We start from the raw sequence: 18255 nt of genomic DNA on the forward strand, positions 1-18255 counted from the left end.
GGACAGAGCCTCAGGAAAGGCCCACGTTGGTTGTTCTCTGCCCTCCCGCACCATATTTACACAGAAACTCTGCACATAAGAACTGAACACTTGAACATGCAGTCTCTCTCTCCCTCATCCCCCGCCCCCCACACACACTACATTGAGAGGAAAAGTCAGGCTTGGCTCACTTCATCAGCTCACAATGACTGGAAATATAAATGACCAAACCGACTCCACAGCCCTTCCCATTCTGCCAATCAGCTCTTGTTATTTTCTCCTGAAACAGAAGATGTGATTAACGTTCCCCGGCTGCTTGCATCACTACCTCAGTATTATCTCACTGTGCTGTGATATTCTAGTGATGACTTATTGTAGCAGCATTTTCTCCTGCTGAGCTATGCGCTTGTCCATCAATACGGCCAGTCTTCACCATGAAAACTTTCCGTGAAGAATCACAGGAACAGCCTACTTTCCCAGTGACCTAACCTACTCTGTCGCTGTGACCCAGACAAAGAATTCCTCGTGCTGACAAGAAAATGGAGTTCTCCCAGGGGTGACTTCTCTTTTTGTGTTCACAGATGGTGATATCTAGTATTTATTCTAGACCAGGAAGGAAAAAGAAGAACCCAAACCTTGACATTCTTCTTAGATTTCCCAAAGGAGAGAGTGCACCACCTGTCCTTTTTCTTCTCTGCAATTATATCCATATTAATTTGCTCCTGGCCCCGTGGACTCCTCTTCATTTCTATAGCCATCATGTTACGCTCAGAGTGACTTTCCTCTTTCTATTGTTGGATACATTTCCACAAAAGAGTTGAAAACTTTCCGGCTTCCTCTTCATTCGGTGGCGTGGGTGAAGCAGTTTCTCCAGGCTCTTTTCCTCTGGGAGTGTTCCAGAGGAAAATTAAGTAGTAACCCATTGCTGGCAGAACATCATGACCTGCAGGGGAGGAGAGGACAACGGACAGCACACTGTCAGTCTGTCTTTGGCTTGCCCGATTGCAGTGCATCTGAGGGCTGTTAGGGTTCTTCGACTTAGTAATTTTTCATTGATCCTATCAACACATCACATTAGAGACCATTTATTTTCAAGTGTGTGTGTGTGTGTGTGTGTGTGTGTGTGTGTGTGTAACTGCATATGCCACAGCAGCTGTGTGAAGGGCCAGAGCACAGATTTGTGGCATTGGTCCTCTCTTTCCATTATTATGTGGGGTCCAGGGATCTAACTCAGGACATCATGATTTTGTGGTAAGTGCCTTTGCCTGCTGAGCCATCTTGCCAGCTATGGAAACCATTTTTTGAGGTCTTACAGCATCCTCAGTACAGATCGCTTGCTGAATCTTGTCACTATCCTAAGAGAGGAGCTTTATCACTCTTTCTGCTAGATGAAGAATTTAAATTCTAAAATTCAGGGAAATTGCTTAACATCATTCAATTGCGAGTGGGGAGGACTGCTTAACCTTTGGAGAATACCCCAGGTTCTTACAGCGCTGCCCCTCAGATCAGCAGCAACAGCAGCACTACCTGCTACCCAGGGAATTGCTAGAAATGCAAGTTCTCAACCTACACTTCAACTGGGTGGAATAAGAAATCCCAGCCCCAGGGTCTTGGCAGATGGGCCACAATCTGTGTTTTAGTCAGCATTTCATGTGCCTCTGATAGAAGCTAATATTAGAGACTCAACTGTGCTTCGCCTTTTATGTAAAAAGGAATTTTACTTGTAATAAGAAGTCAGTGAAGACCACCAGGAAATGACTCCAGATGTTTGAGTTGCTTGGCCAGAACTAGAGAGAGCCCATGGCTTTCTGTTTCTCAGCAAGTTGGCTGAAATATTCTGCGGTTTATGAGACCTTCTCCCAAAGTTTTCGGGGACTAGACAGTTGAAATTCCTCTGAATTCCCCTAAATAGCTGGAATCTGAGTGAGGCCAGACTCTATCTGGTCCCTAGATGGTTGTTACCACTACTTCCTTATGGTAGATGACTCTAACACTTTGCTAGGGGGAAAAAGAGTGGTGAGGGAGGTTGGAGGCCAGAGTCCCTTCAAGTTGCCTCATTCCTCCAAGGATGCTATGAAAAGGGAAAACTCTGCACCTTTTGGCCTCTTTGCTTATGAGTTCAATCTTCACCTAGTAAGATAATAGAACAGAAATATACATTTGGTCTATTATCCTTTTGTTATACAAAAGATGACAAACCTAGGAGCATTTGCAATATAAATGTGCTATTTCACAGTTCCATGGGACTCAAGTCCTTACATAGATTTCATTAGGATAAATTCAATGCTTTAGCAAGACTGTGCTCTTTCTGGGTCTCTTGAGCAGAATATGTTTTTGTTTGGTTGGTTTTTCTTTTTCTTTTTTCTCCCCCTTTTTTTATTGGAAATTCTCTGCATTTACATTTCAGATGTTATCCCTTTCCCTCAATCCCTTTCCCTCTCCTCCTTCCATTACCTCCATAAAGGTGCTCCCTCTCCCAACCACCCTCTCCCACCTCAGCACCTTGGTGTTCCACTACACTGGGAAAAGGAGCCTTCACTGGACCAAAGGCCTCTCCTCCCATTGATATAAAAAAAATGCTGTCCTCTGCTGCATGTGTATCATGGGTCTCTCCATGTGTTTTAGTTCCTGGGAGCTGTAGTGCGTTGGGTTAATTGATCATTTTGTTCTTCCCATGGTGTTGCAGACCCCTTCAGCTCCTTCAGTCCTTTCTCTAGCTCCTTCATTGGGGCCCTCCTGTTCAGTCCGATGGTTAGCTGCAAGCATCCTCTTCTGTATCAGTATGGCTCTGGCATCCATATCAGGTTCTTGCCAGTAAGCAGTATTTGGCCTCAGCAATAGTGCTTGGATTTACTGGGTGCATATAGGGTGGATTACCAGGTGAGGCAGTCTCTGGATGATCTTTTCTCCAATCCCTGACCCTCTATTTGTCCTTTATTTCCTCCTATGAATGTTGTGTTCTTCCTTTTAAGAAAGAATGAGGCATCCACTTCCTGGCCTTCCTTCTTTTTGAGCTTCAAAAGTTTTGTGGGTAGTTTCTTATGTATTCCAAGTTTTTTTTGTACTCACTTAGAAGTGAGTATATACAATGAGTGTTCTTTTGTGGCTGGGTTACCTCACTCAGGATGATAGCTTCAAGTTTCATCCATTTACCTAGGAATTTCATAAAGTCATTGTTTTTGATAGCTGAGTAGTACTCCATTGTGTATATGTACCACAATGTCTGTATCCATTCTTCTGTTGAAGGACATCTGGGTTCTTTCCAGATTCTGGCTATTATAAATAAGGCTGCTAAGAACATGGTGGAACATGTATCCCTGTTGGAGTTTCTTTTAAGTATATGCCCAAGAGTGGTAAAGCTGGGTCCTCAGGTAGTACTATGTCCAATTTTCTGAGGAACCGCCAGACTGATTTACAGAGTAGTTGTACCAGTTTATAGTCCCACCAGCAGTGGAGGAGTGTTCCTCTTTTTCCACATCCTCACCAGCATCTGCTGTCACCTGAGTTTTGATCTTAGTCATTCTGACTAGTGTGAGGTTGAATCACAGGGTTGTTTTGATTTGCATTTCCCTGATGACTAAAGATGTTGAGCATTTCTTTAGGTGCTGCTCATCCATTTGCTATTTCTCAGTTGAAAATTCTTTGTTTAGCTCTAAACCCAATTTTTAAATAGGATTATTAGATTCTCTAGAGTCTAACTTCTTGAGTTCTTTGTATATATTGGATACTAGCCCTCTATCAGATGTAGAATTGGTAAAGATCTTTTTTCAATCTGTTGGTTGCCATTTTGTTCTTTTGACAGTGTTCTTTGCCTTACAGAAGCTTTGCAATTTCATGAGGTCCCATTTGTCGATTCTTGATCTTAGAGTGTAAGCCACTGGTGTCCTGTTCAGGAAATTTTCGCCTGTGCCTATGTGTTCTAAGTTCTTTCCCACTTTCTATTCTATTAGTTTCAGTGTACTGGTTTTATGTGGAGGTCTTTGATCCACTTGGACTTGAGCTTTGTAGAAGGAGATAAGAAAGGGTCTATTTTCATTCTTCTGGATGCTGAGTGCCAGTTGAAGCAGCATCATTTGTTGAAGAGGCTGTCCTTTTTCCATTGAATGTTTTTAGCTCCTTTGTCAAAGATCAAATGACCATAGGTGTGTGGGTTCATTTCCGGATTTTTGATTCTATTCCATTGAGCTACCTGCCTGTCTCTGTATAAATACCATGCAGGGTTTTTTTTTTTTTTTTCTTTTTTTTTTTAAATCACAATTGATCTGTAATACAGCTTGAGGTCAGGGATGGTGATTCTCCCGAAGTTTTGTTTTTGTTTTTGGCTATTTCCAGCTTGGAAAACCCATATTCTTTGGCTCTCTTCAAAAACAAAAATGTTGTATTCCTCTAACCATCCTTTCATTTATCTCTTTGGACACTTGTTATAATATTGGAGAATCCATCTTAATTCCTTTGTCTTAGGCATTTAACTTAATCACATTTGCAAAATTTATTTTGCCAACCACCATCATGCACTTACAGCATGTATTATGGGAGAAAGTATTTAGTTGGGGGCTGGCTTACAGATTCAGAGGTTTAGTCCATTTTCATCATGGTGGGAATACAGCAGCATACATAGATGAGAGCTACATCCTGATCTGCAGGTCTGAGAGAGAGAGAGATAGAGAGAGACAGAGAAACAGAGAGACAGACAGAGACAGAGAGACAGACACTCTGGGTTTGTTGTAGGATTTTGAAACCTCAAAGCCCACCTCTAGTGACATAATTCCTCAAACAAGGCCATACCTCCTTATAATCCTTTCAAATAGTGCACTCCCTGGTGACTACATATTTAAATATATAAGCCTATGGGGGCCAGTTTTATTCAAGATGCCATAATATCTATATTTAAAATAGTGTTAGAAAAGCATATTATCCAGAGCTTGAAAGATTACAGAAATCATAAAATAAATCAGAAACAAAATGGTACCCCAGGAATGTGAATGTGAACACAGTGTCTAAGGGGACCAGAAGAGGGCACTGCCCTGCAGGAAGTTGTGAGCCACTCTAGGAACTGAACTCAGTTCCTCTGGAAGAGTAGTATTCGCTTTAAACTGCTGAACCATCATGCTAGTCACCCTAACCCCCTTGTCTTTTTAGTATAGGATCTTGACTTCATCAATTGTTTTTGTTTTGTCAACTTGACACATCTAGAGTCATCTGGGAAGAGGAACTTCCATTGAGAAAATGAATCCATTAGATTAGGCTGAGCACACCATGGGAGAAAGCCAGTAAATGCCAGTAAAGCACATTTCTCTATGTGCTCTACTTCAGTTCCTGCCTCAAGGTTCCTGTCTTGAATTTGTGCTCTGATGCACTGAGATTGGGATGAGTAAACTACATTAACCATTTTCTCACAAGGCTGCGTTTGTTGTGGTGCATTTTTATAGCAATTTAGAACCTAACTGGAACAGGTCTCATGTATTCCAGGCTGGCTTTAAGCCACTTATATAACTGAGGATGCTTTTGAACTCTAGATTCTTGTTCTGCACCTTCCAAGTGTTGGAATGACAGCCTCCATTTCACAATCCCTGGGACTGTAGGTTTGCACTGCCAACACTGGCTCATCTTGTGTTTAGGTTCTTGTTTTATACTTGCATACCCGACCTCAATAAAGCAGTACAATGAAGCAGGCAAAGGCAGGCTTACACAAGGTTAACAAATAAACTTAAATCTGATCTTTGCCTCTATTTCTTTCTCTTCTAGGAGACAAGACAGCTCCAGGAAAAGTTGTGAACCTATGAGCTGTGGTTATACACTCTAGTAAATCAAAGGACTGTAAGAAGTAGGAGCTCACTGTATATTTGGCATTGGCTGAAGCTTGGGAAGTTAATATGCAATACTAATTCTCGAAGATGTGTGTGGTGCTTGCGTGGTGTAATATAAAATTTTTCTTGGCTGATGAATGGCTTTCATAACAGTATCTTGACATTTCATTTTCCAGGTAAATGGGTACCAAAAGTCAAACTGTGATTGTGGAAGCATCTGGGATAGCTATCTGTATCATCTTTATTGAGCTCTTGCTCTTGAAAACATCACTTCTTCACTGGTATTACTTGACTTCAAACATCATAAAAGCTAGGGTCTTAAAGAGACTTATGATAATTTCTTATGCCTCCCTCACTCCCTCTCTCCAAAGCACACAAAACATCTTTTCCTTGCTCTTCATTTCTTGTGGGGCCATCCTGGTTCTACTCATTTTTTTTTTCTTCAATCACTACTGTCCACAAACACCAGGAAGATAAAGAGATAGAAAGTTCAGGCAAGAATAATTCTAGGTTGAACTGGAGGTGTCAGTTATATGCCTACCAGACCTCCAACAATTCAAAGAGAAAAAAATAAATGCCTTCCCCAGCAGAGGTGCTGGGGCCTAGCACTAAGGACCAATTCTATGAAAGGGGTTTCTAAAACACCTAGATCAGCAGGATCAGTGGCAAAGGACAATATGGGACAAATGTGACTTCTTGAGACTCACTTCAAATTTACAGACCAAGGCTTTCCAACAATCACTAAAGAGATTTCTAATGCAAGTGAGGTATCCTCTTGACCTAATTACAACAGTATGAATGGGTTTCCCACTTAAGTGCAACGGAACTACAGGCTCCCATTTGGGCTTATGGTGTTCTGTACTGTGAGAAAGAGAAGCAAACCGGGCTTTAGGGAGATTAGTACCTTGATTGTTACTGTAGCAAAAGGAGTAGAGGCAGAGTGGGGCCACAGAATGTCAGGAGGGTGTTCGAAACAGGAACTGTAAGTAGAAGCTAAGAAGTGAAATACATTTTAATGCAAAAGAAGGGGAAGTAGAAGAAGGCAAGCAAACAGGAAAAGACATAAGTGTTCAGGGAGATGCAGTTTGGTGACACAGGGAAGCCACCATGTGGGTCTGAAAAGCATCTGCTGTGAGGAGCTGGGGCATACTCCCAACCAGCCTTGATTCACACTTCTGTTCTTCACAACTGTGCTAGCTCCTTAAGCAAAGCATTTCCTTTAAATTTGGGGTGTTGAGGATTGAACTCAGAACCTTGAATTAAGCACTCTAGCACCTAACCATACCCTCTGCCCTGAAATCTCATCATTCTAAGTAATAGAATCCAAATCTCCTTATCAAGGCTTATTATTTTCATGTCATTGACCAGCATTTGGGAGGCTGACACAGAAAAGTTAAGGAGTTCCAGGCCAGACTGGGCTACATAGTGAGAGCTAAGAAAACTAGGTTTACATAATGAGACAAAGTTTCAAAAATTAAAAAAAAAAATTCTGTAAAATACAGAATTTTGAAGGGAGGTAGACATCATAATGAAACAGAAAAAATTAAACAAAATAGTTTTGCAGGGAATGGCAGGAAAAAAATTTAGAAAGCCTAACACTGAAAGACTTTTGAAAAACTCATGCTTCCTAAAATATACATATATAAAAAGTTTAAATGGAGTTACCACATAGTTGGAGGATAGGACCGCAATTATGTGTCACATACTATCAGATAAAATCCTCAGTACCAGGAGCAGGTTTCAGCTCTCTCTGAGCTAATGGGGCTACATAGATCTTCAAAGATCAATGCCAGCTATTGCTATTGAGCTTGGTTTCCCTCCAGATGCTAAGACCATATTTCTGAAGACATTTCTTATTTACAGAGTTATAAACATAGAAATGTTATCTGGAAGGATAATCTTTCCTAGATTGTTTGAAGTGTTGGAAGATACTATGAGAACTACTGGAAATAAAAAGTCTCATCCAACTCTGAACTATCATAACAGTTAGCCTGTCAAGATAAGCCCACTGATGCCAATAGTGGCAGAAATGTCTTGGGAGTAACCAACAATTTTTGGTTTGAATTTAAGTCCTGCTCCCTTAAATGGAACCCATTCCTGGTACTGTTAACAAGGCCAAGGAACGGTGGCTAGATAGGTCATAGGCCTTAGAGAAAATCCCACTATTATTATTCTTCCAAATGAATACAATGTTAAAATGATCCCTAATGACTTATGTTAGACTTGTAGATCACTGTATCTTCCAACCCTCACCAGAGGAGCTTCTTGCAGTAGATGCTAATTAACAAGGCAACTCACAGCTGATCAATGTGCAGAGAGTAAAAGCCTTTGAAGTTCTTATCTTCAAATGGGAGGTCTAGATCGAGCCCCTCACCTAAGAACCCAGGGATCTTTCTGGAAGAGGGAGTGCAGAGAGTATGAGAGGGGATGACTTAAATTAAACAGTGCCTCCTGCGTGCAACAGGGCAGTTGCACATATAAATTTATAGCAACTGTGACAGTATGTGGAAGACATGTGCAAGCTCTAGTCAAAGTGCCAGCATAAGGCAGGAGTTGAGCATGAAGTCCTCCCCACTGAAGCTTTATTGACATTAGATTAGAGAGTCAATTTTTTCTTTGGTAGTGTGGCACTCGGTATAGGAACCTACATCAGAATGGATCCCAAGGGTAATTGGACAATAAGACCTGGACTTGATATATTAAACAAAACAACATAAACAATAAACAACAACAAAAGGAGAGGGAGAGAACACAAAGTTGGTCAGTTAGAGAGTTGGGCTAGGTCTAGGGGGGAGTTGAGGGAGAGTGAATATAATCAAAATATATTACATGGAATTCTCAAATAAAAGGCAAAACAAAGAAAGAAACCCAATGTGGTGTCCTGCACTTTTAATCCCAGCACTTGGGAGATAAAGGGAAGAGAGTCTCTGTGAGTTCAAGACCTGCATGATAGATAGATATAGGTGTTGTAGTCCATCCATTGCTACACAGTGAGGTTTTGTCACAAGGGAGGACCGGGCTGAGGAGATGGCTCAGCAGTTAAGAGCACTTACTTCACTCACAGAAGACCTGGGTTCATTTCTTTGCACCCACATGGCAGCTACATCTATAACTCCAATTCCGGGGGATCTGATGCCATCTTCTAGCTTTTGAGAGCATGAGGCACATACATGGTACACATACATACATGCAGGGAAAACACCCATACACATAAAATAAAATTAAGTAAATCTTAAAAACAGAAATGAAGTCAATTCTTTCTTTACATTCTAAAGAAGCTTCTCTCTCCCTCCCCCTCTGTGTGTATCCACTTTCAAGAAAAAGAAAAGACCTTAAGTATTTGAATAAGAGGAGATTAATCATATATGAAAGTCTCCATCTGTAGCTTTCTCACATTATATCTAGCACAAAGTTGTGAAAACTAGAAAGCTTAATGCTAGGTATGATGCTGGACCTTTGCATTCAAGCTACTTTGGGAGGCTGAGTCAGAGACTTACCTGAGCCCAGAAATTTGAGACAACTTAGCAAGACATTGTCCCAAATAGGGAAAAAAACCAACAAAATGCTGAAGTTAATAATTTTTTCCTAACCACATAAACCTTTAAGGAGAACCAGGTCATGAAACCGCATAACAGGATTTTCTTACCCTTAATTATTCCCACCTCTTTCTTTTTATTCAAGATATCAAGAAAAAATGCTTTGTTTAAGTAAGTTGAAATTCTTGTTTTTTATATAAAATAAGCTTGTCATAGTAATAACCATAGTTAATAATCTTCAGCTATTCTTTTGTACTAAATAATGTTCACTAAGTATTTCATGTTTCCAGAACTTAATATCAGTTCCACAAAGGCAAGAATATCCTCCTATTTCATTCCTTGTACATCTCCCATACCTGAAATAATCATGAAAGTTTACAATATTGACCGTACATTTATTCATTTAGTTACCAAATGTTTACTTAATACTTATACACACTGTGTTGGTTAAGTTTTATCATTGTTGTCAACTTGACACAATCTAGATTCACCTAGAATAAGAGGGCTTTCGATGAAGTTTTTCCTTATTCACATTGGCCCAGGGCCAAGTCTGTAAGGAATTGTCTCGATTGGTGATTGATAAGAGAGGACCCAGCCCACTGTGGGAGGCACCATCTTTAGGCAGGTGGACCTAGGCTCTATGAGAAAGCTAGCTGAGCACACTAGAGAGTGAATCAGCAAGCATCATTATTCTGTGATTTCTGCTCCAATTCCTGCTCACGTTTCTGCCCTGACTTCCCTCAGCAATTGACTATGGCCTTGAAGTGCAATTCCTAAGTTTGCTTTAGTCATGGTGTTTATTGCAGCAACTGACGAGCTAACTGGAATAGATATCAAGTGTTTTAGACATTAAGACTACAGCATTGAATACTAAGAAATTCTGTCTCCACAGAAAATAGAAAAAGCAAATGCCATCCTTGCAGGGAGTGACCATCAGAGTGCAGATAGCAGGAAAGGGGTTGTGATGGAGCAGAAAGTGGAATGATTATATTTGGCGATCAAGGACAACCTCTCTGAACCTGCAACTTCACATTGAGCCATGATGGTCAAAAAGGGCCAACCATGAAGAGGTTAAAGCATCCAGGTAGGAAGAACAGCACATACAAAGACCCAGAGGCAGCATTACACTTGATGTGCCATGTGAGCACCAAGAAGACAGTGGCTGAAACATGGTGAACAACGAAGATAAACTTGCAGAGCATTGTTGATTGTGTGTGGCAGACAGTAGGTGTGTGCATTGTAGAGTGTACAGCCTTTCTTTTTCAGTGTTTAAACTAAAAGCAGTGACCAATGCTCCTCATGGGCAGCTCCAGCCCGTTACTGGACATGGAGGGAAAGGTAGGGTAGATGTTTGAGCTCTGTGCTACCTCCTCTAATATGGCTGTTGTTTGGAAGCTCCTGACTGCACTGACCTTGGTATTCTACACACAGCACCAGACTCAAAAGCTCTTCCTGCCCAGTGTCTTTTCTGTTCCCTCTTCACCCCAGATGTCAGGCTTATATTTTCCCACTGGCCTCCTCTTTGTCCCTCTCCCTTCACTATCTCAGCAATGTTTTTGAAGAACTGAGTGATTATGAATCAAAACACCCCCATTCACTTGTTATTTTTCCCGCCACAGGGCTATTTTCCTTCCCTCTTTGCCATGTTGTAGTTTGGTCAAAAGCAGTGGCTGACAGATGGGGCTTTGGTTAAAATTTAATTTTATTATTATTGTAGCAAATGGAGCAGATGTACCACAATAAAAAGCAATGATCATGGTGGGGGTGTTGACTCATGCAGTACCAAAAAAAAAAAAAAAAAAAAAAAAAAAGTCTCTCTATACTTCTCTGTACTTTCTCCCTTGGGACCATGGAGGGAGCTAGCGGAAACACCCTCGCTTCTGAGAGCTGGCAGTTCCTTCCTGTGGTAAAATACTGAATGCTGCGAAGTCTTTTTGTTCAAAACATTAATGGATTTGCTCCTAACTCCCTTCCCAAAAGAACTGCCTCTATATCCTCTCTCAGATGCTAGATTAATCCAAGATCCAATCTCAATATAAAATGACTAGAAATGTGCTGAGACTAATGATAAAAAAATGGGATTTTACTCAGAGGAGATGCAAGAGTTAACTACATCATGAAGAAGGTGACTCCACACACATTGCTGGTGGGTCACATGGTACAGACACATCAGAACACAGTTTGACAACTCTCCAGAAATATAAACAGATTTACCCTATGATGCAGTAGCCTCCCTCCTAGTATTATACTCAAGAGAAATGAAACTCATGTCCGAAGAAAAGTGTGTACAGGAAGAGAAAAATACATTATTCATAAAAGGCAAAATTCTACCCAAGTGTGTATTATCAGATGAGTAGCTTATTGTAAGATTACTTTTTAATTGTGTAGATGTGTGTGTCATGTGTGGTATATCCAGGTGAGTGCAGTTGCCTGTGGAGGCCAGAAAAGGACATTAGGTTCCCTCAAGTTTGAGTTACAGATACCTGTGTAGGCCACTTGATGCAGGTGCTGAGAATCAAACTTGTAAGAGCAGTACACACTCTTAAACCCTGAGCTTTTTCTACAGTCACCATGAAAAGTTTTGAGATATAGTTTAAAATTTATTTATTCACTTAAGTATGTGTCACTGTCTTCATGCACACCAGAAGAAGGTATCAGATCCCATTACAGATGCTTGTGAGTCACCATATTGTTACTAGGAATTGAACTCAGGTTCTTTGGAAGAGCAGTCAGTGATCTTAACCACGGAGACATCTCTCCAGTCCTGAGATCTCCCCCTACCCGCTTGCTTCCAACAGCTTCAGCCAGCGTAACTCTTTGGGACCTTGTAGACTGTCTGATATATAGGCTATTCTCACATATTTATCTAGCCATCAGACCCAGTTCTCAATGAAGGAGTTAAGCTACAGCAAGGGTAAGTTTATGCCATATCTAGAGAAAGCAACTGATCTCATCATGAGTAAGGTTGGCTTACGGCAGTGCATAAGAAATGCTGGCTTGGAGATTGTCTTAGTTTTCTGTTGCTACAACAAAGTACCAAGATTGGACAATTTATAAACAAAGGGATGCATTTAGCTCAGTGTTTTCAAAGCTAAAGTGTAAACATAGATTTACCCTAAGATGGAGCAGTCTCTAAGACAGGTTTCTAGGACAACTAATCAGGTGAAGGTTCTTGCCACACAAGCCTGGCGATCTGAGTTTGATCCTCTGGTTTCATGGTGAAAGAAGTGAACCAACTCACTCAACTTTTCCTCTGCCGCCTACCCCATGGAACACATATTGTCTTTCACTACAATAACACCAAAATTAAAATTTAGTGAAAGGGCCATCTGTCAGCTGCTGCTGAGGGCCCTTCTTGAGCACACATGGCAAAGAGGGGAAGAAAATGTCGTGTACAGAAAGAATCAAGTGAATGGGGAGATTTTAATTTATAACCATTCAGTCCATCGCAAACAGTATTTCCTTGCAAAAGCAAAAGCTATTAACTTCTATCAGAACCCACACCTAATGGGTTCCAGTGCCTCGGCTCTGCCACACTGGTAACTAAGCCTCAGACTGTATCTGAAGTGTGGTTGAGGTGGTACTTTATGCATATGGAGTCATCTATAAGGAGGCAGCATATGCATTCAACCAGAGACTCTCCTCTCGAATGGGAAGGACACGTGGCTTAAGGAAGCAGTATAAAGAGGCCCATTTATTTTTTACTGCCATGAACTTACTGGGGACACTGGGAATCCTGTGCACTCTGTCTGTAGAAGGTTCTAGTACCCAGCATAGTGTTCTGTATCTGTGGACCCAGCAAGTATTTTGTTGAACAACAACCTATGCTGACATTAGGGCATGTGGTAGTTTGAATGAAAAATGTACCCTATAGGGTCATGTCTGTGAGTGCTTGGTCTCCAGTTGGTGGAGCTGTTTAGGGAGGTTATGCAACTTCTAGGCCTTTCTGGAGCAACCAAATCATTGGGGGTTAATATCTTTGCTTTGAGAGTTAATATCTTTGCTTCATGTCTGGGTCACTCTCTTTGTTTCCTGTGTCTGGATGAAAATGTGACCAGCCAGCCTCTTGCTTCTGTTGCCAAACCACGTCTGCCATTACACACTGTGGTCCTCTAGAGCCAAAATCCAAAATAAAATTTATTCCTTAAGTTGCTTCTGGTCATAGCATTTTATCACAGCAACAGAAAAATCACTAATACATGGCCCTGTGGTTTTGCTTTGTTCAGGGACTAACAAGAAAGAGAAAATCTAACTTGCCAGGGATGTTAATCCTACTCAGTGGGAAGAATCTTCAGGGGTTTTACAAACAGAGCAGGGGGACAAAAGTTGCTTATAGCCTGGAATACCTTACCTAACAAAGGGGAGTTGGCTCAGGATATTTCTAAAATAAGGCAGGAACCCAACGAGCCATTTCAGGAGTTCGTTGATAGGCTGATCAAGGTGTCTGAGAGAGTGTTCGGAGACGCTAATGCGGTAATGCTTTTGGTAAAGCGACTGGCTTATGAGAATGCGAACACGGCTTGTCAGGCCGCCATAAGACCTTATAGAAAGACTGGATCTATCACAGACTATGTCAGATTGAGTTCCGATATTGGTCCCTCTTATGTGCAGGGTCTGGCCATGGCTGCCACTCTGCAGGGAAAAACTGTACAAGTTTTGTCTCAGCGGTCTGATAGAGGGAAAAGGAGAGTCAATGGGCCTCCAATAAGTTGTTTTGGATGCGGGCAGAAAGGGCATCCAGTGAGGAGTTATCCTAATAGAACTAAGGGAGATATTAATGAAAAGAACTCGGGACTTTGTCCTAGATGCCAAAAGGAATGCATTGGGCTAGTGAATGCAGGTCTAAGAGATATAGCTTAGGGAATTCACTCCCCCAGGGAAACGGGAGAGGGGCCAGCCCCAGGCCCCAGAACAATATTATGGTGCAATGCAGTTCATTCCCTAGAAAAGCAGTCCTTTTGGGACCTCTTCTGAGCCACCCCAGGCAGCGCAGGATTGACCTCAGTCTCCACCTACACAGTATTAACCCAAAATGGGGTTGCAGGCTTTTCCTACTGGAACATATGGTCCGTTTTTGTCAAAGACTGTGTAACATTGTTGCTAGAAAGAAGCAGCGCCATTATGGCAGGATTAAAGATTGCCCCAGCAACAGATTATACTGAGGAAATTTCAGTCATCCAACCCAGGCAGCGAATTGCTCAATTGATCCTTGTACCGTTGGTTATGACTAAAAATCAGGTTAAAACCCGAGCTCGAGGAGCAAAAGGATTTGATTCTTCAGGTGCTTACTTAGTGCAAGCTACAAAAGCTAAAAGACTTGAGTTAGCCTTAAAAGTAAACAGGAAAATCTTGGCCCAAAACGGTTAGTGTTACCCAGTTACAAAGGATAGGGCAAAGTCAGTTCTGAGCAAAGCAGTGATCTCTTACATCGGGAAGGCGAAGAAGGTCATCAAACATATTTCCAGCTTTATATTTCTAATTTGCCTGTTAATGGGATTCCTCCTATATAGCCTGAGTAACAAAGTTACACAACAAATGTTTCTTTGTGGTTATTTGCCTAACCAAGGGTTAAGAAAACAAAATCAGGGCAGAATTAGAGCAAATTGAAGTTACCCCTAGAAAAGGAAAAACAGATGTAAGATATTTTTGAGACCATTGAGAAGCCAGCACACCATGCAGATAAAATTACTTTAAAAGGTGATGTTCTTATATGGGTTATATTTGTAATTAAGTGAAAATCAAAGAGGTAAAAATTGCTGCAGCTTTGTGAAAAGTTGAGGCTGTGAAATTGACAGGAGCTTTGCAGCCTGGCTTACTGCTGCAGTTGCCATTCCAAAGAGTTATCACAGATTTTCAAAGATCATTTTCATACATTACTTTGCATCTTCATAATTGTAAAGGGTTTGTTTTTGGCAAGTCTGCTTGTGGTTTTGAAAGCCCTTGAGGCAATGGGTGTCATTGGAAAGCTTTGCCCCAGGGAATGGCTGATGTCCTTGTATTGTGACAGAGATTTGCCACTGCTGCAGTGCAGGAAGTTGGGACTTAAAACCCTCAATGTTTACTTGCTTTGTTAGCTGGAGTTTTTGCTTTTACAAAGAGCTTTATAATTTTAGAGATTGGTCGTTGCTCCAAAAAAGGAGCCACATAATTGTGTTATCAGTTTTCCTAGCCAGATTGTGGCATAGAAAGTTCAAAAGGATAATTTACTTTTCAAAAGTCATCAGATGTTAACTGACTAAAACCTCTCCTTAAGCTCACCACAGGAGATCTCAAACCTTAGTTTGCTCTTCTCTAGAGATACAAATTCTAGTCCCTCCACAGTTAACTGAGAGATGAAAAGTTTTGCAGAGAATATAGAGAAAGCAATTAGTTAACAGCAGATATTATATAGATTAGGATCAATTGTTGGTTGTCTGTATTTGCCTCACACCCACAGCAGTCCTTTTTGACAAAAGGTACCATTAATGTGAGTTTATCTTTTTTCCTCTAACTAAAGTTTTAACATTCTATTATGAAGCCTTTGCTGTGTTAAAACAGAATTGCATGATAAAATAGTGAAGGTAATATATATATACCTAATAATATATATATATATATATATATATATATATATATATATATATAATGTCTTAACCTGAAGGAATATTTATTCCTTATTCCAAACAACAATTAAATTGGTTATTGCTAAATACTGATATTTGGCCTATTGCATGTGCAAACTTTTCAGGCAAATTTGAAAATTGATAATCTTTATCCAAAAGACAAGTTGTTAATTCTTTTCCCTATGCATGTTTTTTTACTTCCTGTGAACCTACGCATGCAGCCCATAGATAATGCAATTGCTGTATTTATAGATGGCTCATCTAATAAAAAGACAGTATATGCAATTGGATCACATGTTTCTTCTCTTGAGTTTCCCCCTGCTGCAGCAGAAATTATTGAATTACATGCTGTAGTCACTGTTTTTTAAATGTTAATTAGTCAAACTTTAAATTTATATAGTGATAGTTTGCTATTGCTTGAAATTAAAGAGATATTGGGTTGCCTGGATCCCTTAGTAAAGGCAATGCCACAACAAATTTGTATATCAGGCAGGTTATAATCTCATTTTTTACCATCAAAATAATGACCTGAGACATCAATTTGATATTTCTAGAGAATGTACACATCAAATCGTAAAGATTTGTCTTAAATGTCCTCAGTTTCTTATGTTAACCCTCGAGGACTTGTACCTAACCAATTATGGCAAATATTTATTTAAATATTAACACCTTTTCAAGATTTCTAGTTGCAATTGATTTAACAGAAGAAACAACTAAAAGTATAAGTTTTTATGGTCTATGTTATTTTCCTAGTTGGCGTTCCAAATCTATCTTCATAAGTTAAAAAGGGGGGAGTTACATCCCCATTTATTTGAACCATACCCTTTTTTATTTAAAAATTTTTTAAAATTTGGATGTCAGGGAATGTCTATGGCATCCTACAACTGGGCAAACTTATGCCTAGGTGAAATGAAAGGATCCACATACTGGCATATGGTATGGTCCTGATCAAGGGGACCAATTAATATGGGGAAGAGGGAGTGTTTGTGTTTTTTCCCACAGGATATGCTGCAAAAGCATGCTAGCTGCCAGAGACATGCTGATGCTGAGACACAGAATCATGGTGACCTGTGAGCTTCCTGAGTGCCCTGACAACGGTGACCAAGAAGCTGTATTGGACATCTGTTCCTGACACACCTTTGCTTGCCTTTAACCCAGATTGGACAAGCAGCTTTGCCTCAAGCTTTTAGACATTGTGGGACAGAGAACATGGGGACTGTGAAAACTGACTTAGGAAAATTAATCAAATAGAGAAGTTGTAATGACTTTTCTCTTAACTTTATTGTGACCAGTTATTCTGACCCAAGCATGGCCTGGTTTAGAAATTAATTCAGTATTAGAAATAGTAGTCTTCATTGGGAAGACAGATTCTGGACATTTTTAAAGACATTTAAAAATTCATAATTGCCTTGTGAAGCTATATTTAAATTGGATAAAATTGGGACAAGACCTAGACTTTGAATGTTAGGACATGTATTTAAACTCCTAATTTTTTATTATTTGATCATGTTAAAAATTACCTATGTTTTTTTATTGATACTTATTGTAAGTTGTACTGTACACTTTTCATCTGTGTTATTGTTGAATTCTGACATGTTTGTTGTGGTGCTTTATCAACCAGCTTTTGGTCTATTGCCAATGAGTATTATAAGACCATGATATTCTGAAAGAAGGTTTGCAGATACTAGAAGTTAGTTAGGCTTTATACAGAAGCAAGAGGGTATTGGGCTTGATTATTGTAGGCATAGTAGCTTTAATTGTATTGATAGCTAATATTACCTGATTGTGCTATCGCCTTGACAGAAGTTAAGACAGCTACTTTTGTTAATCATTTAGCAAAAATGTTAGTAATGTTTTAAATATTCTAGAAGATTTAGGTAGTTATTTAGAGCAATGGATTGATATTCTTCATGTTATCCAAGTTATTAGAGAAGTGCTTCAAAGTTTGAGAGTAAGAAGCCATTTACAGAGTCATGCTAAGTACCAATGGATTTGTTACCTCTAAGCATTACATTGATAGTAATTAATTGGGAGAAGATTCAGAGACACTTGTAGGGTGTTTGGCATAGCTCTATTACCTCTCTAGATGTTTTAGTTTTACACACTGAGATTATTAACCTAAAGAATGCTGCCCCACTGAGCTTTGATGCTGCAGATGTTGCCGGTAAATTTATTCCTGGCCTGAGGTCAGTGTTTCCTTCTTGATCCTGGTCACGCTAGCTTTTCTAGTCTTGGGAATACATTTACTCTTGCCTGTTGTGGTAAGGCTTGCCTTTAGCCACATCAACTTGTTGGCTGCCAGGGTGCATGGCTTGATGGTGAGAATGGACC

This window comes from Micromys minutus, assembly GCF_963924665.1.
Source record: "Micromys minutus genome assembly, chromosome: 3".
Lineage (NCBI taxonomy): Eukaryota > Metazoa > Chordata > Mammalia > Rodentia > Muridae > Micromys > Micromys minutus.